This window comes from Scyliorhinus canicula, chromosome 20, assembly GCF_902713615.1.
Source record: "Scyliorhinus canicula chromosome 20, sScyCan1.1, whole genome shotgun sequence".
Classification (NCBI taxonomy): Eukaryota; Metazoa; Chordata; class Chondrichthyes; order Carcharhiniformes; family Scyliorhinidae; genus Scyliorhinus; species Scyliorhinus canicula.
Window position 1 is genome coordinate 11,590,720 of NC_052165.1, and position 26,232 is coordinate 11,616,951.

Here is a 26,232-nt window from a genome sequence, read left to right on the forward strand (position 1 = left end):
GTTCAGACTGGACACAATGGATCTGGTCCAGTCAAATCATAGTGTACACAATGGATCTAATCCAGTCAGATCAGACTGTACATAATGGATCTGATCCAGTCAGATCATAGTGTACACAATGGATCTGATGGATCAGACTGTGTGTTGTGAATCTGATCAAGGAAAATTAGGCTGTGCACCCTGTATCGGGTTAGGCTGCCTGCCACTAGATCTAACCATGTGAGATATATTTATATAGTAAATATGTTCCTGTTTGATGAGTTTATATACTGAAGATGTGATCCTGTCATTGTGGAAGCAAGCTGCAGATCTGATTCGATGGGGAGCGACTGGGCGGCTGAGAATTGATCAGATAAAGTGTGTGTGTGAGTGCACAGGCTGTGGGTTGTGGGCAGGGGACAGGGTGCAGAATCCCTGCACCTCGTTACACACACACTTCCCGGAGGCGGAGCCAATCCACCCGGAGTTTATCAGCGCCTGCGTCAGGAGGAGCAGGTTACTCATCCTGAAACTCACAGCCTGGCTTCTTCATTTGGTTTCACAGAGGGACCTTTAAGATTGTGTTTGGTCATCCCCGGCGGCGGGGAGGAGGAGGAGGAGGGTTCACCTGTGGAGCAGGAGCCGGTGCCCAGCTTCTCGCGGCTACCTGTGGGCTGCCCTAGAAAGACTGTCAGACCTGGCACCCAGTGCCCCAGGAGAGGCTGCCGCAGCTAACGGGCAGGAAGAGCCTTTTGCCAAAGCATTGATTGACAAAACTCCGGTGGGGAGGAGAGGAATGCACTGGAATGAGTGGGTGAAGCTTTGCCCGAGGCTGTGACAAGGACATTTGCAAGTGGATCCAGCTTTGAGTTGAGGACAGACTCAGGTATGTATGTATGTGCCCCCTTGTTAACTCCACACAGCAACCAGCACTTTGTGACTTGTCAGCTTTTTGCACTGAAACCATACATTGCCTGTGTGTGTGAAAGAGAGAGAGCTTTCAATTTTGGATTAATTATACGTTCCAATGCTTTCTTACTTTGGAACATTTTTTCCCTCTTTTATTTTTGAAACGAGCTGCAAATTATATTTCATTTTGCAGCAACTGTTACAACTGAAAAATCAGTTGTGTCCGAATGAGGTCATGTGCACACTATGTGTGATTCATCTTCCTGCACATTGATTCTGTGCAGTGTACAGAGAACGTGTTTTTTAACTTTACACTCGAGATTTGATGCAGGGCAAATGGACCCACGGATTTCCCTAACCTGAAGACTTTTTATTTTCTTATACAGGGTTGAAAGTGGGTATTTGCCCCAAAAGAGATGACTCATTCAATTTGCTGTGCCTAAGATGCATGGTTTTAATTATTTCTTTCACCATTAAGTTAGTACTGGGTAATCGTGTGTAACACTTAGTCTGCATTTGTAACCTGGAGCTGGGTTTTCACATAGGCACTGAGAAACAGAATGATTATCAGGGCCATGGTCGTGATTGGCACCAAGGGATTAATTATCAGCCAGGCTGCATTCCCAAAGAGTTTCAGCAGTTACCCATACCTTATGTGTCTGGTGCATCTGATCAAATTTCAGCAGTAGCCTCATTATTGGCTCTTGCAAGCTGCTTTCTGCACTTGAGGTAAGTGTGTGTCACTTTGGGAAGGAAATGTGAGTTTGTTGCATGAATCTTGCAGTGGTTTCATATAATAATCTTTATTGTCACAAGTAGGCTTACATTAACACTGCAATGAAGTTACTGTGAAAAGCCCCCAGTCGCCATATTCCAGCGCCTGTTCAGGTACACAGAGGGAGATTTCAGAATGTCCAAATTACCTAGCAGCACGTCTTTCGGGACTTATGGGAGGAAACTGGAGCACCCGGAGGAAACCCACAAAGACGCAGTGACCCAAGCCGGGAATCGAACCTGGGACCCTGGCACTGCAAGGCAACAGTGCGAACCACTGTGCTACCATGCTGCCATAAGCCCTCTTGAACACAGGGATGGATTTCTGAACAATTGATTAACGAGGAACAAAATTGTCTTCAACTGGGAATGTTGGATTCCCTGTCAATCTCGCTTCTGCCCCAGCATGGCAATGTGTTTAGAGCAGTCTGATTCTTGCACAATAGCAGCAGCAAATCTGCTTGTCTGCTACCTCAGGTTGTTAGACTACTTGGTAATGGTGGCCATGGTTTAAGAGATTAGCTAGCAATATGCACCAGAACATTGCCAGTTTGATCCTTGGTTTTTGCTGTTTTTCACCCAGGGTGATGGTAATGGCAATACACTTGGATACTGAAACAAACCTTTGGCTTAAAGGGAGCTCCCCTGGCCTGAGTTCATAGAATGTACAGTGCAGAAGGAGGCCATTTGGTCCATCGAGTCTGCACGGGCCCTGGAAAGAGCACACTACCTTGGCCCACACCTCCACCCTATCCCCATAACCCAGTAACCCAACTAACCTTTTTAACACAAAGAGCAATTTAGCATGGCCAAACCACCTAACCCTGCACATCTTTGGACTGTGGGAGGAAACTGGAGCACCCGGAGGAAACCCACGAGAACACGGGGAGAACAGACTTCACACAGATAATCGAACATGGGACCCTGGTGCGAGGCATACTGGTATCTGGTGGGTATAAATGCCCCCATCACTCAATGTATGGGTGGTGAGAAGCCATTCAACCTTCCAGTATTTTAATTCAAAGAAAGGGTGGAGAGTTTTGACAAATACAATCGGCTTCTCTGCTCCTTGTACTTCTTCCCAGTGAGTCCACAGGAAGCAGCTCATTTCTTCCCTTTTGTTTGCAAATCCAGCAGATGAAGTTTTGTGTTGGTTAACACTGTTGCTTCACAGCTACAGGGTCCCAGGTTCGATTCCCGGCTTGGGTGACTGTCTGTGCAGAGTCTGCACGTTCTTCCTGTGTCTGCATGGGCCCCCTCCGGGTGCTCCGGTTTCCTCCCACAAGTCCCGAAAGATGTGGGTTTTTTTCAATAGCAGCAACACGAATCTCTCTGGCTTGGCAGTCAAGCACAGAGTTTTACATTTCTTTATTAGAACGAAACAAACACACAAAAAAAAAACGGATGTGCATTAATTCACTTAAAGGGGTTGGGGGGGCTGCTGAAGTCTGAAAATAGGGGATCTGAAGGTGTATACCGGGGTGCAGGAGGCTTTCCTCTGCCATTTCCTGAGTCTAATGGTCTGAACGACACTGCAGAGTATCACCAGTGCTAACAGTGCTTCCACAATGTAGGACAGGGAATACCAAGTTATGAACTTGTCACACCAGGTCGGTGTATCGGTGACTATCTCGGGGTACAGTGTATGGACGGGGTGGGAAACATTCACGGCCTGTGTGGTAGGGGTCAGGGGGGTAGCGTCCATGCGCAACTGGAGGGATCCCGCTAAGATCAACTGTAGAGCATGATGGTTGTCTGCATCTTTCCTTCTTTCTTTCTTCCTCTTGAGGCTTCTGTGGTTCTGGGGTTTTAGCTTCGGGCGCCCACTCAGTCAGAGGAACAATGGCCGTTGTTCGGATCTGAGGCTGCTGGGGTCGAAGTGGTAAAGGTGAACAGCTAAGGTCATCCATCTGGTAGCAAGCGTTGACCTTGGACTCACTTGCTTCTGGTGCAGCTGGTGGACAGGCCTCTCCGCTTTGAGAGCCAAGTCCAAGAGCCCGAAAGATGTGTTGTTAGGTAATTTGGACATTCTGAATTCTCCCACAGTGTACCCGAACAGGTGCTGGAATGTGGCGACAGGGGGCTTTTCACAGTAACTTCATTGCAGTGTTAATGTAAGCCTACTTGTGACAATAATAAAGATTGTTATTATTACAGGGGCGAAGTAGGGCAACATTATGGAGGTGGAAATAGATGATGTGTGGGGTGAAGATCATCATGGGGTCAAAATAACACTAAGGTTGCAAGGAATCTGGTCCAGCTTCAGATAGTTGCCAAGGTGATAGACGGAATCATCAGTAAAGCAACAGAGTTCATGAGCAGGATCAATTAATAATGGCTTCTATCTTCCAAATATTTCACAGGGAGATATTTCTGCCCATCCCGTACTGGATATTCGACAGTCAGATAATGTAGAGAAGGAGAGGTCAGGAGAGATTGTGGAGAGGTGGAGCTAGTCACTGTACATATGGAAGCAATTGTCATCGTTTTAGATAATGTTGCTGACTGGCATCATGTGGCTGAGAAATCAGAGAGGGTCAAGAATGGACCATTGGGGAACACCAATAGTGCAGGAGTGAGAAAAAAAGCCATTTCAGGTGATTCTCTGTTTTCAACAAGTTTAGATACAAATAAAACCAGGCAGTGCAATCTCATCCAGTGCACAACATTGGAGTAGAATTCTATGGCCAACGTGTCAGGTAGAGTTACTGGCTTATGGGGATAGTGTGGAAGCGTGGGCTTAAGTAGGGTGCTCTTCATAAGGGCTGGTGCAGACTCGAGGGCCGAATGGCTTCTTTCTGCACCGTAAATTCGCCGAAATCTACGTATCAAAGGCTGCAAACAAATGAAGGAAGATGAGGGATAGTTTACCTTGGTCATTCTTTTGTTTGTATCAGGTCAGTTGTGACTCTCTAATTTAGAATTTTGTGAGTGAAGAAGAGTCTGCTCTGTACTACTCAGCAACACTGCTGCCTCACAGTGCCAGGGACCCGGGTTCAATTCCAATCTCGGGTCACTGTCTGTGTGGAGTTTGCACATTCTCCCTGTGTGGGTTTCCTTCAGGTGCTCCGGTTTCCTCCCACAGTGCAAAGATATGCAGATTAGATGGATTGGCCGTGCTAAATTGCCCCTTAATGTCCAAAGGATGGATGATGTTACAGGGTGGAGGATTGGGCATAGGTAGGCGGCTCTTTCGAAGGGTTGGTGTAGACTCAATGGGCCAAATGGCCTCCTTCTGCACTGTAGTAAAGTGTGCAGAGGACACTGGAAGTCTACAGATGGATATAGATAGTTTGTGAGTGGGCAAGGGTCTGGCAAATGGGAGTATATTGGTAAATGTGAGGTCATCCATTTTGGTAGGAATAACAGTAAAATGGACTATTATTTAAATGGTAAAATATTGCAGCATGCTGCCGTGCGGAGGGACCTGGTTGTCCTTGTGCATGAATCACAAAAAGTTGGTTTGCAGGTGCAGCAGGTAATTAAGAAGACAAATTAAATTTTGTCCTTCATTACTAGAGGGATTGAGTTTAAAAACAGGGATGCTGTGTTGCATCTGTATAGGGTGTTGGTGAGGCCACACCTGGAGTACTGTGTACAGTTTTGGTCTCCTTACTTGAGAAAGGATGTACTGGCACTGGAGGGGGTGCAGAGGAGATTCACTAGGCTGATTCCAGTGTTGAGAGGCTTAGCTTATGAGGAGAGACTAAGTAGACTAGGCTATACTCATTGGAATTTAGAAGAATGAGGGGGGATCTTATAGAAACACATAACATTATGAAGGGAATAGATAAGCTAGAAGCATGGAGGTTTTTTCCACCAGAGGGTGAAACTAGAACTAGGGGGCATAGCCTCAAAATAAGGGGGAGCAGATTTAGGACTGAGTTTAGGAGGAACTTCTTCACCCATAGGGTTGCAAATCTGTTGAAATCCCTGCCCAGTGAAGCAGTTGAGGTGGCCTTGTTGAATGTTTTTGAGGCATGGATAGATAGATTTTTCAACAGGAAAGGAATTAAGGTGAGCAGATGGGTAAGAGGAGCCGAGTCCACAAAAAGATCAGCCATGATCTTATTGAATGGCAGAGCAGGCTTGAGGGGCCAGATGGCCTACTCCAGCTCCTCATTCTTATGTTCTTGATTCTACGATGTGCTGTGCTGCTTCCAAAATGGCTTTTGGAATCCAAATACATACTTCTGGCGCTCACGTCGCCTGACACCATTCTGCTCAGACATTTGCCTCTGTGCAGGGAGAGCCCTCCGAATGTTTGCAGACTAAGAACATGTTGGCAGGGCAGCATTGCTATGTGGAAGCTCAACATGCCAGGCTAATGCCCTCTCTTCAGCTTTCCCTCTCTTGAGCACATGTTCAGCATTGGGAGGGACCCCCACCCCCACCCCCACCCACAACCATTATTTATAGCATTCAGATTAGTCTATTGGTTCTTGCTATGATTGTATCCATTCTAGTTGATGGGTGACCATATGCAATGCATCATTCAGGTCAGCGCCTGCTATCCAGTTATGATGCCTTAATTCTGGATTTGAGCCACCAGGGCAAACCGGAAGGTGGTTATTGGATGAAAAGTGTTATCTTTTGACCACATGGTTCACAACTCCAGTGTGCAGCCATTGCTGCATGCGCAGCTTGCATTTAACAAAAGCCATGCAGCGGTAGTGTGACCATTAGGGTGATTTAAACAGTGTTTCGCTCTCAGGATATCCAGATTTGTGCTGGTCTGTGCAATGCATGCTACACAGTCTGGCTATTATGAGAGTATAACCCTGTTATCAGCTATACGGTAACCAACTGAGGAGAGAGAAGAGGAGGAAGAGGTGGGGAGACAACCAACACAATTACTTTCTGTCCGGGCTGTAAGTGAGCGACTCATCTGACTGCAATAACAGTAAACCCCAGTGCCCCATTCACCTGCAGTGTCACAGTAACTGTTCAGCCAGAATACAAAGACAGAAGGCACCACAAAATAAAAGTTTGGAACGGAAGCTATTAATCAGACCATGCCATCTTGCATATGGCAGTCAACCATTTACTCTTTTTAATTCCCTTTGGTCCTGTCTTCTTTGTGCCCTTCCTGATCTACACTACCTCCCCCAATGGCTGCAACACTGTTGGGGCGAGGCTGGTGACTTTCGCTGGTGATCTTGTACAGACACTGACCCAAGCGGGAATCGAACCTGGGACCCTGACGCTGTGAAGCCATAGTGCTAACCACTATGCTACCGCGATGCCCAATTCTAGAGGGAAAAAAGGAGTTTTAATCAAAACTATGGCACTCAAACCTAAAGTTGGGCATAAAATGGAGTTGAAACGAATGGCTGTTTGGTTTTTTGCCATGAGCTAGGAGTGGCTCAGTTCTAGCCCTCTCGAGCTAGATCGGCATAGATTCAAACCTTATGCAAGAGATTCTCACACATAATCTAGACGAGAGTTTCAATGCTATGTTGCCAGCAGTGCTTTCTTTTAGATGTGATTGGGTGTTAAATTATCCCCCATCTGCCTTTCAGCTGATATTAACAAATCCCACGATATATTTAAAGAGCAAGTGCGCTGGACAATATTTAGCCCTCAACCAGCTAATGAAGTTAAATTAATTACAAGGGTCTCCACCTTTTGACATTATTTTGCTTTTTTTAGGTGCTATCCTATTTATACCATAGTTCAAAGCTGAATTGGACTAAGTCTTGACAGTGGTTCATGAACCATACTTGGCCTTGTTCATGTTATTTATATTCTGCAGCAACAACTGTTTGCATTTATATCGCATCTTTTTAAAAGGGAAATGCCTCCGGGGACTTAACAGGAGCGTACTGAGTCAAAAATTGATGCTGAGTCAAAGGAAGCAATATCAGGGTGCATGGCAAAAGATTTGCTCAGAGTTAAGTTATAAAGAACACCTTGAAGGAGAGGGGTGTGATAGAGAGTTTCGGGAGGGAATTTCAGAATCTAGGATATAAATGGTCGACAGCGTAGCCGCCAACCGTGGTGCCAAGATAATGGAGATGCAGAAGAGGTCAGTGTTGGAGGAACACTGGAGGATGGCCTTTCAAATGGTCAGTGCAGACCGGATGGGCCGAATGACCTCCTTCTGCACTGTAGGAATTATATGATTCTATGAACACAAAGTTATTTTGAGTGACATAGGGCTGGAGGAGGTTACAAAGACTGGGAGAAGTATGGACACCAGGATGAGAATTTTCAATTGACATACCGGTGGACTCAGTGAGAACACAAGGGATGGATAGGAAGGACTTGGTGTAGGTTAGGTTACAGTGTTAGGTTTCAGTGAACTGAAGTTGATGCAAGGTAGAAGATGTGAGGTTTTTCCAGGAGAATATTGACATTGTTTAATCTGAGGTGGCAGTGGCATTGATGTTAACTACAGCAAAAACAACAACTTGCATTTATATAGCACCTGAAACATGATCAAATAAGGTGCTTTACAAAATCGTTTTCAAACAAAATTTGGAACCAAGTTACTTAACAGCATATTACAGCTAACACAGGCGAGCAAAGGCTTTGTGAAAGAGGGAGGTTTTAGAACAATAGAATCTCTTCAGTTCAGAAAGCCATTCAGCCCAACGAGTCTGCACCGATCCCCTGAAAGAGAACGCTACCTAGACCCACACCCCAACCTATCCCCGTTGTCCCACCTATCCTGCGCATCTTTAGTCTGTGGGTGGGAGGAAACCGGAGCACCCGGAGGAAATCCACGCAGACAAGGGAAGAACGTGCAGACTCCACACAGACAGTCACCCGACTTGAAGCCGCCCCTGGGCTGTGAGGCAGAAGTGCTAACCACTGTGCTACCGTTCTAAGGACGACAGGGATGTGCAAAACTCCTTGGATCATTTTACTGTATTAAATACATGTTTTGTTGTTGTTTTTTAACTGGTGCACCCTACCAGGAAATGCATGGCATGGATGAAAAGTCAACAATGTGTTATGACATTGAGTCCACGTATAGTGTAAATATCTATTTTGTCAGAAAACCAACGTGCAATCTATTTACACTGTAGTTCAGAACTGTTTGTTGCAGAGGAAGTGTGTTTATTTTTCTTGTTTAAGTTTGGGGTTTATAACATATTCCGATGAAACCTGGGGGACTTGAGGGGTAAGGGGACTTGTGGCCGATCGGATTGAATTCATGGATCACAAGGGCTTAAACAAGTCATTTGGAGTCCAAACACACAGCAAATGATTACACCAGCACACTATTACTATGGAGAAAAAAAAGACACTGGAATTAAATTTGAAGCAGAGAGTTATCATTTGGTACAGTAATTGCACTTTTTAAATTGACACAAGTTGCTATTTTATAACAGTAATGCCATATCTCAAACATAGCTAAATTAATCACTGATTCCTATTTCACAGTGAACTATTTAATTTCTGACACCCAAGTATGCAGCCCATTGAAAAAATATCTGTTGTAATGTTGTACTCTTTGCTTTTCGGAATGAATACTCTTGTAAAGTGCAATGTTTAACTGCGGCTAAAGAAAAGGGCCTTGTTGCAGTTATTTCTGTATGTACCTGGCTGGGGGAGAACTTCTGATCTGTTTAAAAGATATACAAATGGGAACCTTTCGAAATGGTGGGTTCAGTCTGCCTAATTGCATTGTTGGCAATCCGTTCCAAAGCGAGTGGCGAGATCTGAATGAATATTATTGTGGCTGCAGGACATGTGGATTCAAAGTTGGTGTTTGAGGATGTACACAGACAAGTCTTCACTGGTCAGGATAGTGTAAGAAAATTTCTAATCATATGAGTCATTGTGGGGAGAGGTTGCAGGAATATTGGGCTGTTGTCAAAAACATTCGGAACCAGGCAAAATGCATATTAGGAATGTAACCCTTCAATAAATATTCAAAGATAAAAATGTAATGGGTTTCGTGAAGTCACTTTAGATTTAATCTTCTCAGAAACTACAGAATGAGCTGGACAAAATATGTATGTAGGCAGATCAAAGGCGAGCGAAATTGTTTCCAGGTAAGTGTAAAGTCGGGTTGAATAACATGAATACTCCATGAGTTGTGTCAGGATAGCGAAGGATGGAATTGAAAGAGACGGAGGAGTCGTAATAGACACAAAGATCAAAATGTCAAACGCAGAGGATAGCCACAAAATTGATAGAGTGCTAAAGCACAAAGCAAAGTTGAGATGAAGCAGTGTCATGTGCTGGTTAGTCGACTCTTCGAGCACTATGTCCAATTCTGATCACTTGGGCACACGGGGAATATTTCTGAATTGAGCCTGAAGACCGATTCCCAGTATGAAAGATCTGCAGCGGGATTCTCCGACCCCCCGCCAGGTCGGAGAATCCGCGAGAGGCAGTGAGAATCCCGCCCTGACGCTGGCTGCCATATTCTGCGGGGAGGGGTTGATACCACACGGGTTGGGGCCATTGGCAGCGGCCTCCCCAGCAATTCTCCGAGCCCTGATGGGCCGAGCGGCCGTCCGTTTTTGGCCAGTCCCGCCGGTGGGTCAGACATGGTCCCACACGACGGGACCTGGCAGGTACATCGACTGGGCCGGACCTCGGAGGGCGGGGGGAGGGGGGGGGGGGGGAGCAGTGCGGGGGGATCCGACCCTGGGGGGGTCCCCCACAGTGGCCTGGCCCGTGATCGGGGCCCAGCGATCTGCGGGCAGGCCTGTACCGTGGGAGCACTCCTTCCTTCCACGCCAGCCACTCCGCCATGGCCGCTGCGGAGAAGACAACCCCCTGCGCATGCGCCAGAATACGCCGGCGGTTCCGCGCATGTGCAGACTCGCGCAGTCCCTTCGGCGCTGGCTGGCGTGGCGCCAACCCCTCCAGTGTCCACCTAGCCCCCGAAAGTGCGGAGCATTCTGCACTTTCGGGGGCTGTTGATGCCGGAGTGGTTCACGTCGGTTTTACCGCCGGCGTGGGGACGTAGTCCCGCGAAAGGAGAATCCACCCCTGATTGAGGAAAGATGCAGAAGCTCACATTTTACAGCCTTGAATGATCGGGGCAGAATTTTCCCAGCCCTGGGGTAGTGGAAATGAAGTCAGGGAGCCAGAGTGATAGTGGGTAGCCATGCCAGGACAGATAACATTGCCACGTTTGGGCAGGAACCCGGATCAGCTGCCCAATGAGTGGCAGCCAATTCCCATATTTATGGCCACCACATTTGGGTGGCACACCACCTGTGTTTTTCCAGCAGTGAAGCATCATGGAGGTGGCCTCCTTGTCTTCTGGGGAAGCTGTCAGAGCCAAAGCACATAGGTGGGAACTCAGGGGGGTTGGGGTGGGGGGAGGGGGTTGGCGGGCAGAATGCTGCAGGGCAGAATGCTGGAAATGCTGGAAAATCTCAGCAGGTCTGACAGCACCTGTAGGGAGAGAAAAGAGTTAACGTTTCGAGTCCGATGACTCTTTGGTCAAAGCTAAAAGACTTTTAAAAGTGGGAAATATTTATACTGTGAGAAGAGAGAATCAAAGATGAGTCATAGCCACAGAAACCAAGGGGAAAGAGTGAATGGCAGTCCCCAGAGAGAACAAAAGGTGTGAAAGGCCAAACACACCTATAGGTGTGTGGCAGGTACCTGAGGATGGTGGCAAAGATTTGGCCCTCCAGTAACTGGCAAGGTAAGGTGACGGCCATTGGCAATACGGGGCCCACCTGTTCTACTGGGATACAGATCCAGGAGGCCGCAGATAGCAGCAACAACCTACCAGAGAGCTGAGCCTTGTGAGGTGGTGCAGGTGCTTAAGCATTTCGAGAGAGCTGGTTCTCTGTTAACATTGTGTCAGGGCTGGGAGGGGGTGGGGGGGGGGGCGGAGCTCAGAGTGCACCCTTTCTCCTTCCAGTTGGATCTCTGGGTTCCTTTCCCTCTGGTCTCTGGTGGAGGACCAAGTGGGCAAGGAAAAAGTTGCTGCTGATAATCCTGCTTCTGCTGAAGCCATTGGTGGTGGTGTTAGTTCTTCTCTTGGCCTTTCAGTAGGAATTGAATGTTGAGCTTGATAAGCAGCTGTCATACCGTGGTAAAGGCCAGCAACAGGAAAGTAACAGCCAAAGGTGAGTGAAGTGTCGCGAGGTGAATTGCCTTCCAATAAATTAGCAATCACCTGTCAAGCAGTTGAAAGCACTGTTCAGTTCATTCCACTCCCTTACTCATTTTCCCCATAGTCAGAACATCTTTGCTGTTCCATCCATGTCGACGCTACAACCAAGAAAGTACAGCAGCGCCTATAATTCCTCAGGAAACTAAGGAAATTCAGCATGGCCACATTGACTCTTCCCGGTTTTTTACAGATGCACCATAGAAAGCATCCTATCTGGCTGAATCACAGCCTGGTATGGCAACTGCTCGGCCCAAGACCGCAAGAAGCTACAGAGTTGTGAACACCGCCCAGTCCATCACACAAACCTGCTTCCCATCCATTGACTCCATCTACACCTCCCGCTGCCTGGGGAAAGCAGGCAGCATAATCAAAGACCCCTCCCACCTCGGTTATTCTCTCTGCCAACCTCTTCCATCGGGCAGGAGATACAAAAGTCTGAGAACACTCTCACCAACAGACTTAAAAACAGTTTCTTTCCCGCTGTAACCAGACTCCTGAATGAAAATGAAAAAAATGAAATGAAAATTGCTTATTGTGACAAGTAGGTTTCAAATGAAGTTACTGTGAAAATTCCCTAGTCGCCACATTCTGACGCCTGTTCAGGGAGGCTGGTACGGGAAGTGAACCCGCGCTACTGGGCTGCCTTGGTCTGCTTAAAAGCCAGCTATTTAGCCCACTGTGCTAAACCAGCCCCTGGTGAATGACCCTCTTATGGACTGAACTGATCTCTCCATGCATCTTCCCTACTATGTAGCACTACATTGCCGGGATTCTCCAAAATCCCGGCCAAGTGTTGACTCCAGCGTCAAAACCGGCGCGAGCAACGCCGGCGTCAACAGGCCTCCAGGCCCAGTCGCTCTCCCCTTCCTCGGGGGCTAGTATGGCGCCGGAGTGCTGTGCACTGCTCCGGCGCTGAGAAGCTGGCCCAACGTGGCCGGTGCGGGTCCGTGCATGCGTGTAGGTTGCCGTCCCTGCGCCGGCCACCGGGCAACATGGCGGAGAATTAGAGGGGCCCAATGCGGAGGCACATAGCGCCCCCCCCCCCCCCCCCCCCAGGAATGAGCCTGCCTGCCGATTGGTCGGCCCCGATTGCAGGACTGGCCACCGTGGAGCCCCCCCTCCCCAATCCCTGACCGGCGCGGCGTTGACCGTGCGGGAGCTGTCTTGTTATGCTCTTGGCTTAGCATAAGCTGCTTCCTTGATGTTCACTCTGGCAAAGGAAGGTTCAGACATGGAGATAACTTCAACACGTTTATTAAACTATTTACAATTTTCCTACCCGGATTTGCCTCTACTGTTAATCCTTCTATAGCTACTCAGACTGACGAACCAGTCTGCTACAATCCACATGGTGGGTGTGATGTTGAATCAACCCTGTGTCTGTACTCACTGACTGTCTCCACTGGAACAAGGAAGATCATGTGTGCTGTGTCCTTTATATATGGGTTGGTGTAATGCCCCCCTGTGGTAGTGTCACCTCTGTGTGTATCGTGAATGCCCATTGGTTGTGTCCTATCTTACTGACCTATTGGTTGAGTGTCTGTGTGTCCTGTCTCTGGTGCTCCCTCTAGTGTCTAGCTAGTCTACGTGTACTTACATTAACCCCTTGTGTAACTACAGTGATGCATATCACCACAGGAGCGATTGCCGCTGATTCTCAGGTCACCGGAGAATCGGCGTCCCGCCATCGGAGGGGCATGTTGCGATTCTCACCCCCCCTGTATTCTCCGACCCAACGCGGGATCGGAGAATCCCCATATGTCTGTGTATTTATTGTACGTCCTATGTTTTCATGTATGGAGCGGTCTATATGGACTGTACTCGGAACAACACTCTCCGCAGTACCTCGGTACACGTGACAATAAATCTATATCTATTTAAATCCTAATTTAAATATGCTGGGATGGCTCCTGGTGTTCTCCCACCTGTCAGGCATCGTGAAGGTACCGGGAATCACAACTGGTCTCCAGCACGGGAGACCAAACCTGATGACCATGCTGGGATTGGGGGGTGGGGCTGGGAGGATAATGTAGCCCCCGGGATGTTGGAGAAATGGCAGGGCAGTGCCATGGCCTGGCGTCCTTGGCTGTGCCAATCTAAGACTGCCAGGGTGGCATTGCCGGGGTGGGGCCTGAAAGGTGTCACTCACTGTGGGTGGGGAATAGCCTGAATGGAGGTCAATTGGGAGGGTCCCAGTGCCAGTGATCCGGAGGGGGGGGGGGGGGGGGGGGTTGATGCTGGCACGGATGATGGTGGGAGGAAGGATGGAGTGGGGATGATGTTGCAGGACCCCTGATGCTGCAATGGTGATGTGGGAAGGGACACTGAATTCCCAATGATGGTGATGGGACGGGGGGGGGGGGGGCTTTCCTGTCACTTCAGGGCGCCCTGGTGGTGTGTTTAGGCCACGCTCCTCTTGGTGCCCCCCCCCTCACTGATGTTGCAGCCGGTGGGCCGGTGAGGGGCTGTCAGCCGCGCCACATAAAACTTTCAGCCTCCACAAAATAAACCCCCAGAGAGGCCGGTTCCGTGGTCGTGCATGCACACAACGACAACCTGCAGCAATTGCATTGTGAAACACGGCACCAGACGTGCGCGGTTCCTACGTGCCAGATAGTGCCCTCCCCTGCCCTCCCCTGGCCATCCTCCACCAGTCCCCTCAGCCCTCACGGAAGCCCCCCCCCCCCCGGCGATCAGCACAGCTCCCGCCCGGCTGTGGCGGCGCAGTCCGCAGTCGTCACGCCGGGTTCCCACATGGCTGAGACCATAACGAGCTTGGCCCATCGGTAGGGTGGGGGGAGTATTGAGGCAGGGCCTTCAGGTGACGTGCTGAGGGCGTCCCAATGGCATGCAGCGCGCTGCGGTGATGCCGTTTCGGAGGGGACGGGGCACACAAAACCTTCATCAAACAGGCATCGCCTCCGATTTCAGTATCAAAAGGAATTCTCCGCCCCATCACGAAATCGACATCGGGGAATGGAGAATCTTGCGCCATACCTTTTGTGACCCAAGTGAACTTGATACTCAAGGTGTGGTCTGACCTGAGTGTTATATAGCCTGACCATAACTTCTTCTGACTTGCAATCTACCCTTTTGAAAGGGTTTGTCCTGCTCTTCTGCTTTTGGGCCAGATCAGAGGGAACGTCATTTTGAAGCCTTGTTGTGACATGGGTCTTGTGCGAAATGGAACCAAGCTGGAAGTGAACAGAACAGTCCATTCGCAGTGTGTCCAGAGGGGGAACCTTGAAAGTGACAACACTAGCTCAGCAAGGGTGAACCCTTCGAATTTATCTTTCTTCCCCAATGTTTTGTTTATGATGGGTGAGTTAATATGTGAGGGGAATGAGCTTGGAATGACTGAATGGGTTTCCTTATCTTTGAATCGTGTTTTTTATGAATTTGGCCAGTTAGCAGCACTGCTATTAATAATTTAGGGGAAAAGCTCCTTTCACACACATCAGCAGCAGAAGCACTTCATATTATTTTATTAATGCAAAATTGCAGTTGTGGGCTTCCTAGAGAATTGTACAACTTGATTATTCAAAGTATCGATAGAGAGTAATGAAATCAGGGAGTGAATTTTAAAGATCATATTATATACCATTATGGACAAAACCGTAATTAGATTGCTGCCTAGAAAAATCACCCAAATCTCATTTCATTAATATAGCACGTGCATTCTGGTAAAGTTGGAAAGCAATTTTATATATTTTTTGATAGGAGAGTGTTACCCTTGAACACTATGGTAAATGTTGGGCTCTTTCACTGAGGAATCATACAGGTGACCTACCCACTAGCTGCAGGTTTATTGAGACATCGTGCAGGTTTATTGAGACATCGGTTTGTTGCCAGAAACATTAGTCACTGCCCCTATACAGCAAAACGCTCGCAAAAATGCTTGAGGTGGAAGGGAATGAAAAAAAAAAAGTTTTTATCAAGAGCCGCACATGTATCCCTTCCTCTAAGGTCCAGGTGAATTAGAAATTTATACTTGGTTCAAAACCTCTGCAGGGTACATTTGAACAAGGGAAGGGAAGGAGACACGAGCATTGCTCATGTCTCAAAGGTATGTCCAGTTGCCACATTCTCAGAAGCTCGAGGGGGTGGGGGGGGAAGCAATTATGTGGACATAAATCACTCCATAGATGCTTTCAGCAACCTTTTATGTTTGTCCTGCTATCCCAGAGGGATGTCTTTGGCAATATACAGCTGTAAACATGTATTAGGAACCTCAAAAACACATCTTGTATACTACTAACATAGCATCTCCTGTGGGGGCAATCTCAACACTCTTCCAGGATTTGGGGAGGGGAGGGAGGGGTCGGAGGGGGGGGGGGGGGGGGGGAGAGAGGCTTAAATTCTTAAGAACGGGAACCCCCAACACGCCACTATATGCCTGCTTTCGATTTAACTGTGTCCATTTGGACCATGCTAATAGCCTGTTCTCGAGAGGTGGGTTATAACTTTAAATGTTAATGAGACTGCTAGCCTCAGACTTTAATACTTTTGGGTCTGGTTTCCGAGGGCTTAGGAACTCCACCAACTGAAGGAAGCTGAGAACAAGGGTTTAAATGCAGTTCCAGCACCACTTGTGCAGTAGCAAGAATAAGATTCCCTCATCACTGCCCCCCCTCCCACATCCAGCACCCCATCCCCCAAGAAGAGCGAACATGCAGTATTCTTGTCTTTTTATCTGATGAAGATACACACAAAGCATGGTTTGATGCTGCGCCACTATCTCTCCCTCTCCCACAATCGGCTTCTCCTCCCCCATGATCTTTTCCCTCCAAGCCCTCTTTTCTCACGTGATCTCCATCTGCCCCACAATCGTTTCCTCTCCACTATTGTTTCCTCTTTCCAGGCCTTCACTCCCCTTCGCCCCTGGTCATCAGCTTCTCCACACCCCTTGCCATCGTGTGGTGCGGTGGCACAGTAGTTAGCACTGCTGCCTCACAGCGCCAGGGACCCGGGTTCAAATCCAGCTTCGGGTGACTGTGCGGAGTTTGCTCTTTCTCGCCGCGCCTGCATGGGTTTCTTCCGGGTGCTCCGGTTTCCTCCCACAATCCAAAGATATGCAGGTTAGGTGGATTGGCCATGCTAAATTGCCTTTAATGTCCAAAAAGGTTCGGTTGGGGTTACTCGGTTACGGGGATAGGGTGGGGACATGGTTCTAGGGAGGGTGCTCTTTCCAGGTGTTGGTGCAGACTCGAAGGGCTGAATGGCCTCTTTCTGCGCTGTAGGGTTTCTATGGTCACTCTTGCTCACCCCAAGCTATTGCTGCCTCCCCCAACCCCAGCTATCATTCTCTTCCCCACCCCTGGCCATTGCTCCCATCCCTCACCCCACGCAACACCGGGCGGAACGGTAGCACAGTGGTTAGCACTGTTTCTTCACAGCACCAGGGTCCCAGTTTCAATTCCCGCTTGGGTCACATCTGTGCGGAGTCTGCAAGTTCTCCCCATGTCTGCGTGGGTTTCCTCCGGATGCTCTGGTTTCCTCCCCCCCCCCCCCCCCCCCCCCCCCCCCCCCCCCCCCCCCCCCACCATAGCCCTCATCTTCCTCTGCAATCTCTCATAACCTCAGCTGGAAGTTGAATGCTTTTAAACAAATGACGCAATGGAACCACAGTCAGTCGAAAAGTGACTAACTTTGTAACCTTTCCAAATAACAACGTGTGTCTTCATTCGCAGAAGCAAGTTTGCACCTGTAAACTATGTATTGATTTATACATTTGCCGCTCCTGAGGAAAGTGTTTCTGTCAACCTGAAAATTGATTTGTCAGACTGATAACATTTGTGTAAAAGGTTGTTGCATAGTGTTTGAATGAAGGGTGTAACTGTTAATTCCTTTAGTAATTGGGATAGGTTCAGCCAAGCTGTTGGACTTGAACTGCATTTATTCGGTATTTGACCTGTGCTACTGATGTTGGTTTATGACGTACAAGTATTGCATAGTCGTCTGCAACCCACAGATAAAATTACTGGGGTTGGATAAAAGGGCCCAGTGTTGGGCAATTTAAAAGAGCTCGAACATGGTTAAAATATACAAAGGAGAAGGTTTAATCAGCAACAAGGACTCACATTGCAAAGACAGATAATGCTGGCAAAGTGGACAGCAGTTTAGTGGTTATGTCACTGTATTTTGAATCCATTGAAATTAATTGTAATCCAACCTGGAGTTTAAATTCAGCTAATTAAATAAAATCTGGAATAAAAAGCTAACAGCAGTAATGGATATCATGACTGTTGTGAAAAAAAGAATCATTTTACTCGCATTCCTTTTACAGAAGGATAACTTCTGGCTCAACTATATGCAATTCAGATTAGACAGTAACGGAGTTGACTTTTCCCTGCCTTCTCCAAGCCAGTGCTGTGTAAAACTATAAAATTAAAACTAGGTGGACCATCTGGCATTTTTTATTTTAATATGTATTTTATTACAAACATGTATCAAAACAGGTTACAGCGAAAAAACACCCCAGGGAACATGCTTCCCAACAATCAATTATACAGTCTGTACAGATTTTCCCCCCTTTTCATCTCCCCCCCCCCCCCCTCCCCCGCACCGAACAGCCCCTCAAATACGGTCACAAACATCCCCCACCTTTCCTCAAACTCCTCTGAAGAGCCACTTAACTCATACTTTATCTTCTCTAATCGCAGGAAGTCATACAGGTCACTGAACCAAGCCGCTACCCCCGGTGGAGATGCCAACCGCCACTCCAGCAAAATTCGCCGCCGTGCAATCAGAGAGGCAAAGGCCACGATATCGACCTTCCTCCTCCCCATGAGCTCTGGCTTCTCTGAGAACCCAATTATTGCCACTGAAGGGTCCGGGACTATCTCCTCATCCACTATCCTGCTTAAGAATATAAGAACTAAGAGCAGGAGTAGGCCATCTGGTCCCTCGAGCCTGCTCCACCATTCAATGAGATCATGGCTGATCTTTTTTGGACTCGGTTCCACTTTCCGGCCCGAACACCATAACCCTTAATCCCTTTATTCTTCAAAAAACTATCTATCTTTATCTTAAAAATATTTAATGAAGGAGCCTTAAATGCTTCACTGGGCAAGTAATTCCATAGATTCACAACCCTTTGGGTGAAGAAGTTCCTCCTAAGCTCAGTCCTAAATCTACTTCCCCTTATTTTGAGGCTATGCCCCTTAGTTCTGCTTTCACCCGCCAGTGGAAACAACCTGCCCGCATCTATCCTATCTATTCCCTTCATAATTTTATATGTTTCTGTAAGATCCCCCCTCATCCTTCTAAATTCCAGCGAGTACAGTCCCAGTCTACTCAACCTCTCCTCATAATCCAACCCCTTCAGCTCTGGGATTAACCTAGTGAATCTCCTCTGCACACCCTCCAGCGCCAGTACATCCTTTCTCAGGTAAGGAGACCAAAACTGAACACAATACTCCAGGTGTGGCCGCACTAACACCTTATACAATTGCAGCATAACCTCCCTAGTCTTAAACCCCATCCCTCTAGCAATGAAGGACAAAACTCCATTTGCCTTCTTAATCACCTGTTGCACCTATAAACCAACTTTTTGTGACTCATGCACTAACGCACCCAGGTGTCTCTGCACAGCGGCATGTTTTAATATTTTATCATTTAAATAATAATCCCTTTTGCTATTATTCCTACCAAAATGGATAACCTCGCATTTGTCAACATTCTATTCCATCTGCCAGACCCTAGCCCATTCACTTAACCTATCCAAATCCCTCTGCAGACTTCCGGTATCCTCTGCACTTTTTCTTTTACCACTCATTTTAGTGTCGTCTGCAAACTTGGGCACACTGCACTTAGTCCCCAACTCCAAATCATCCATGTAAATTGTGAACAATTGTGGGTCCAACACTGAACCCTGAGGGACACCACTAGCTACTGATTGCCATCCAGAGAAACACCCATTAATCCCTACTCTTTGCTTTCTATTAATTAACCAATCCTCTATCAATGCTACTACTTTACCCTTAATGCCATGCATCTTTATCTTATGCAGCAATCTTTTGTGTGGCACCTTGTCAAAAGCTTTCTGGAAATCCAGATATACCACATCCATTGGCTCCCCGTTATCTACCGCACTGGTAATGCCCTCAAAAAATTCCACTAAATTAATTAGGCACGACCTGCCCATTGTGAACCCATGCTGCGTCTGCCCAATGGGACAATTTCCATCCAGATGCCTCGCTATTTCTTCCTTGATGATAGATTCCAGCATCTTCCCTACTACCGAAGTTAAGCTAACTGGCCTATAATTACCCGCTTTCTGCCTACCTCCTTTTTTAAACAGTGGTGTCACGTTTGCTAATTTCCAATCCGCCGGGACCACCCCAGAGTCTAGCGAATTTTGGTAAATTATCACTAGTGCATTTTCAATTTCCCTAGCCATCTCTTTTAGCACTCTGGGATGCATTCCATCAGGGCCAGGAGACTTGTCTACCTTTAGCCCATTTAGCTTGCCCATCACTACTTCCTTAGTGATAAGACTGTGAACACTCCCGCGGGAATCTTCCCAATTTTTCGCAACCCCAAAACATATGCGCATGATTCGCTGGCCCCCGCTCACACCTCTCACACTCATCTGCTACCACCTGAAAGAACCCACTCATTCTCGCCCGAGTCATATGCACCCTGTCCACCACCTTAAACTGGATCAGGCTCATCCTTGCACGTGAGGAGATCCAGTTCACCCTAGGCAGTGCCTCACTCCATGCTCCCCAATTGATCTCCGCTTCCCATTTCTTCTTGATCTTCACCACTCCCTCGCCTCCCTGCTCCCCCAGACACTTGTAAATATCCCGAATTCTTCCCTCCCCTTCCACATCCGGGAGCAGCAGTCACTCCAGCAGGGTGTATCCCGGCAACCAAGGGAACCCCCTCCATACTTTTCGCACAAAGTCCCTAACCTGCAGATACCTGAACTCACTCCCCCTCGGCAGCTCTACCCTCTCCCTTAGCTCCTCCAGACTGGTGGACCCTTCCTCCAAATACAGATCCCTCACCTTGACCAGCCCCACTTCCCTCCACCTCCTGTATGTACTATCCACCCCCCCCCCCGGCTCAAACTCAAACAGCGGCGTTGACACCGACATCCCTTCCACCCGAAAATGCCTCCTCAGCTGATTCCATATCTTCACTGTGGACTGCACTACCGGGCTCCTTGAATACCTACTCAGAGCCCTCAAACTAGACCCCTTACAAGATTCCTCCTCCATCCTAAACCACTCTACCCCTTCTCCTCCCCACCACCGCCACATCTTGTCCATCACATTCACCGCCAAATAATAATGAAGCAAGTTCGGCAACGCCAAACCCCCCCCCGCCTCTGCCTCTGTAGCAGGGTCCTCCCCACCCTCGGCACCTTCCCCGCCCATACAAAGTCAGAAATGATCGTGTCCACTTTCCGAAAAAAAAGGCCTTCGTTACAAAGATCGGGAGAGCTTCAAAGATAAACAAGAACCTCGGCAGAATATTCATTTTCACCACTTGGACCCTCCCTGCCAGCGTTAAGCGCAGTGTGTCCCACCTCTTAAGATCCTCCGTAGCCTCCTCCGCCAACTTTGTTAAGTTCCACTTATGGAGCCCCATCCCACGCTACCTGAATCCCCAAATACTTAAACCTATCCCTCGCCACCATTAATGACATCGCCCCCTAAATTAGCCCGCTGTGCCAGCTCATTCACCGGGAATACCTCGCTTTTCCCTACATTCAGCTTGTACCCCGAGAACCCTTCATACCTCCCCAGCAGGCCCATAATCCGTTCCATACTCTCCAGCGGATCATACAGCAAGAGGTCATTGGCATAGAGCGATACCCGATGCTCCCTCTGTCCTCTCATAATCGCCCACCATTCTGGATCACCTGGCATTAACCTCAAAGAGTGGATACAGCAAAGGCAGACCCAACCCAGTCAGTCCTGCAAAATCCTCCTCACTGACATCTGGTGACTTCTGCCAACATTGGAAGAGATTTTCTGCTCACCTCTCAAGCAGGAACCTGACATCGTCCTGCTCACTGAATCATATCTTTCAGCCAGACTGATCCATCACCCATCCGTGAGTATGTTCTGCCCCAGCCGAGGGGGAGGCACACTGGTGTATAGCCGTGAGGGAGTGGTCCTGGAAATTCTCAGCATTGACTCCAAACCCCATGGAGTCTCAGATCATCAGCTCCATTAGAGCAAGAAAACCTTCTATTGAACGCCCACCGACTGCTCTCCCTCAGCTGATCCATGTAGAAATCCACCTCACACGGGGGGGGGGAGATGGGAATGCAGTGATAATGTCACCGGACCAGTAATCCAGAGGCCCTGAAATCCCGCCATTTCCTTTATTCGTTCTCGGGATGTGGGTGTCGCTGGCTGGGCCAGCGTTTTTTTGCCCATCTTTAATTGCCCTCGAAGTCCGTGGCTTGTTCGCCCATTTCAGAGCTGGGCAGTTAAGTTTCAACCGCAGCGCTGTGTAGGTCTGGAGTCACATGTAGGCCAGGCCAGGTAAAGACGGCAGATTTCCTTCCCTGAAGGACATTAGTGAGCCAGGTGGGGTTTTACGACAATCGGCAATTGTTTCATGGTCATCATTAGACTTTTAATTCCAGATTTTTATTGAAGTCAAATGTCACCATCTTCCATGGTGGGATTCAGACACGGGACCCCAGATTATTACCCTGGGTCTCTGGATTACTAGTCTAGTGACAGTACCATTACGCCATCGCCTCTCCATGGCAGCTGGAGAAATTTAAATTCAATTAAAGAATGTGGAATATAAAGCTAATTTCACTTATGGAGACCATCAATTGTAAAAATCCATCTCGTTTACTAATGCCGCTTAGAGAAGGAAATCTGCCATCCTTGCCTGGTCTGGCCTACACGTTGTCATGATAAGCAAACATGCAACCAATGAACACTCAGAATAGGACACAACCAATGGGCGGTCAGGACACTCAGAGGTGGCATCACCACAAGGGGGCATGACATAAACACTATAAAAGGGATGAGGCACTCACACCCTGCCTCGTTCCACAGACAGACATCTAGAGAGTTAGACAGGGTTGATCAGCAGCATCATACTCCAAAATGTGGCTTAAAGCAAGCTGGTACAGTTAGACTGAGTTACTACAGTTAGATCATCAGAGAGTCAAACTCATTTGAGAACTGTGTTAATAGTTCAATAAACACGTTGAACTCATTTCAGAGTCTGGAGCATCCTTTAGTTAAGACTGCATCAAAAATGAAAATGAAATGAAAATCGCTTATTGTCACGAGTAGGCTTCAATGAAGTTACTGTGAAAAGCCCCAAGTAGCAGCCTGTGTTATCCGAAGCAGCAGAACACAACATGATACCAGGAGTGACTGTTCAACCTATTTAGTTCAACTCAGCAAGATCCGTGACAACCAGCTGCTGAATTTAGGCACAATGGACAGGATTCAGGCTCCTCATCAGCTCAGGACCATAAACCAACACAAGTGAAAACTTGGGCGGGATTCTCCAATAATGGGCATATGTCCCCATGCCCGCGAGAAAACGCATGTGAATCACTCTGGACTTACCTGGAAAGTCCAGGCTGATTCTCCGATTTGCAGGGCCCCTGAATAGTCCGCGCAGCTCCGGCTGATAATACGGGCCGGTCGGGGGTCCGCGCATGCGCACGGCAGCGGCCTCATCGGTCGGCCTGCGAGACATGGCCGGCCCACACCGCGAGACCGGCACCGAGAAGATAGGCCCCCACCAGATTGTGCGCGCACACGGATTGGCGGCCTCCAATCAGTAGCCTGGCCGTTCTGGAGACCCCCTCCCCCCCCCCATGAATGATCACCCCGCCCCCCCACCAGTGCAGCCGCGGTCCAAGTCCGCAGCCGTCACACCAAGTTCCCGCCGGGTGAAATCATGAGAGAACCACGCTGTCGGGAACTCGGCCAGCTGTACTCGGTGAATCGCTGCGGGGGACTCTTTCAATCGCCCATGACTGGCGCCTCGTCAACCACGCGCGCCCGATTGGCGGCGAGTCTCCGGGCACGAGAGAATCGCGGGAGCGGCTTCTGACCCGATCTCGGGTTTGACGCCCATTCTCCATCCCTGCGCCGACCAGAACCTATTAAGCCTTATTCCAAATAAGGGTTCAAAAGAGAAATCCCAGATGGCTGGTGGCGGGGGAGGTTGCCAGGGTGAAAGTGCTCAGCACCATCCAGGACAAGGCAGCAGGCATGATGCACAGTCCATCCACTATGTCGAATATTCAATTCCTCCACCACAGCAAGCTGTATCTGCTGTCTGCACCATCTACAAGATGCACCTTAGCAATTTGCCAAGGCTCCTTCGATAGCATCTTCCAATCCTCCATCACAAGCAGGACAAGTGGGGATATGAGAACACCTCCAGTTCCCCACCGAGTCACACATTATCGTGGCTTAGAACTATATTGCCATGCCTTTAATGCCACTGGCTCAAGATGCTGGAGCCAGCACCACATGGACTGCAGTGGTTCAAGAAGGCTGCCCACCACCACCTTCGCTCGGGCAATAAGAAGCTGCAGAACAAATGCTTCCTTGTCAGCAACATCCACATGCCATGAACAAACAAAATGTATATATACTCTAGTCATTGTAGGTCAAAAGTTATTTAAATCAAATGATCTTGACAATCCAAATAATTTCAGAAGTAGCTCTCACGTTACTAGGTTATTTACATTGCTAAATTCAATATTTTGCATTGTTTTCTTAAAGCAAATAACAAACTGTGTTTTATCAAGAATAGACTACGCAATGGATTACCGTGCAGTCAAAGGGCAGCACAGTAGCACAGTGGTTAGCAAGTAGCTTCACAGTTCCAGGGTCCAAGTTCAATTCATGGCTTGAGTCACTGTCTGTGCGGACTCTGCACGTTCTCCCTGTGTCTGTGTGGGTTTCCTCCGGCTGCTCCAGTTTCCTCCCACAGTCCAAAGATGTGCAGGTTAGGTGGATTGGCCATGATAAATTGCCTTTAGTGTCGAAAAAAAAGGTTGGGTGGGGTTACTGGGCTACGGGGATAGGGTGGAGGTGTGGGTTTAAGTAGGGTGCTCTTTCCAAGGGCCGATGCAGACTCGATGGGCCGAATTACCTCCTTCCGCACCGTAAATTCTATGAAACTATGAATTGGAGAAAAGGCAGGTTCATGTGTTGGATAGAACCTTTGCTACATTCCCAGTTTCATGATTTAGATGGCTGGTGTTTCTGTTTGGGTGAAAGTCGTTTCCATCTGCTGGCAGTGAGGATCTTACATCAGTGGTTTCCAAGTTAAATTCCTTGCCCAATTTGATACTAATGAGGATTTTCATTCAGAAAACAAACGGTCATCAATATGAGAAGTGTAAATGTGACTCCGTGGTGCAATGGGATGTGCTTTGCTGTGTTAGGGGTTGAGGCACCTTATTGGGGCATTGCAGAGGAACCTTTACTGTAGTTGATTCGTAAGTACTTTATTCTGCAATCTCAGCAGAGTGATCAAGCCTTCGAAGGTGCACACTGTCAGGTGTGTGAACAAAGACAATATCCGTAAGGGCGGCATGGTAGCACAGTGGTTAGCACAGTTGCTTCGTAGGGCCAGTGACCCAGGTTCGATTCCCAGTTTGGGTCACTGTCTGTGTGGAGTCTGCACATTCTCCCTGTGTCTGCTCCGGTTTCCTCCGGGTGCTCCAGTTTCCTCCCACAAGTCCTGAAAGATGTGTTGTTAGGTGAATTGGACATTCTGAATTCTCCTTCTGTCTATCCGAACAGGCACCGGAATGTGGTGACTAGGGGCTTTTCACAGTAACTTCATTGCAGTGTTAATGTAAGCCTACTTGTGAAACTAATAAAGATTATTATTAGATGGGATGGCATGATAGCACAGTGGTTGGCACAGTGGCTTCATGGCTCCAGGGTCCCAGCTTGGGTCACTGTCTGTGTGGAGTCTGCACATTCTCCCCGTGTCTGTGTGGGTTTCTTCCGGGTGCTCCGGTTTCCTCCCACAGTCCAAAGATGTGCAGGTTAGGTGGATTGGCTATTCTAAATTGCCCTTAGTGTCCAAAAAAAGGTTGGGTAAGGGCAGTACGGTGGCGCAGTGGGTTAGCCCTGCTGCCTCACGGCGCTGAGGTCCCAGGTTCGATCCCGGCTCTGTGTCACTGTCTGTGTGGAGTTTGCACATTCTCCCTGTGTTTGCGTGGGTTTCGCCCCCACAACCCAAAGATAGATAGATAGATAGATAGATAGATAGAGAAATACAGCACAGAACAGGCCCTTTGGTCCACGATGTTGCGCCGAACTTTTGTCCTAGGTTAATCATAGAATTTTGGACAATTTTTCATGGCCAATCCACCCAACCTGCACATCTTTGGACTGTGGGAGGAAACCGGAGTACCCGGAGGAATCCCACGCACACACGGGGAGGATGTGCAGACTCCACACAGACAGTGACCCAAGTCGAAATCGAACTTGAGACCCTGG

General features: G+C 48.3%; 1 protein-coding gene across 2 annotated transcripts in view; it reads left to right on the plus strand.

Moving 5' to 3' along the window:
* Positions 1 to 491: 491 nt before the first annotated feature.
* Positions 492 to 26,232, plus strand: part of met (MET proto-oncogene, receptor tyrosine kinase) — a 190,100-nt gene continuing 164,359 nt past the window's right edge. For both annotated transcript variants that reach the window (XM_038780787.1, XM_038780790.1), the window contains exon 1: positions 492 to 865. The gene's annotated coding sequence lies outside the window, so the exon portion shown is untranslated. The remainder of the gene's footprint in view (positions 866 to 26,232) is intronic.